Raw genomic sequence first — 430 nt, forward strand, 5'->3', positions numbered from 1 at the left:
TCACATGCAGTTAGTATGAAATGATAGCTACATGCAAACCAGAAAAAAATCTTTTGTCTTCATTATTTATACACCGAGAAATTTCCCTCCAAAGAGGAAATACAGTCGTAAGACACAGTGGTTGAAAAGGATGTGACTCAGAAACTAACACAGTGCAGCCTGTAGTAACAGTGAGAACAGATACTCTGTTTCTCTAAATTTCTGAAACAATTATGCTTCAGACTAAGCTTTTTACATAATATGAATTTCAACAGGAATGAGGTGTATACTTATACTTATTGACTATTCATTTTCAAGGGAGTAAAATAATGCCTGGTCACAGTTAGGAAAAGATTATTGCATATAAGGCAGAAGTCAGAAATGGCCTTTATTTCCCACCAGATTTTTCTTACACATATGAATTTACAAAGAAAAGAAAGTCAGAGAAAGG

Source organism: Haemorhous mexicanus, chromosome 8, assembly GCF_027477595.1.
Source record: "Haemorhous mexicanus isolate bHaeMex1 chromosome 8, bHaeMex1.pri, whole genome shotgun sequence".
Classification (NCBI taxonomy): Eukaryota; Metazoa; Chordata; class Aves; order Passeriformes; family Fringillidae; genus Haemorhous; species Haemorhous mexicanus.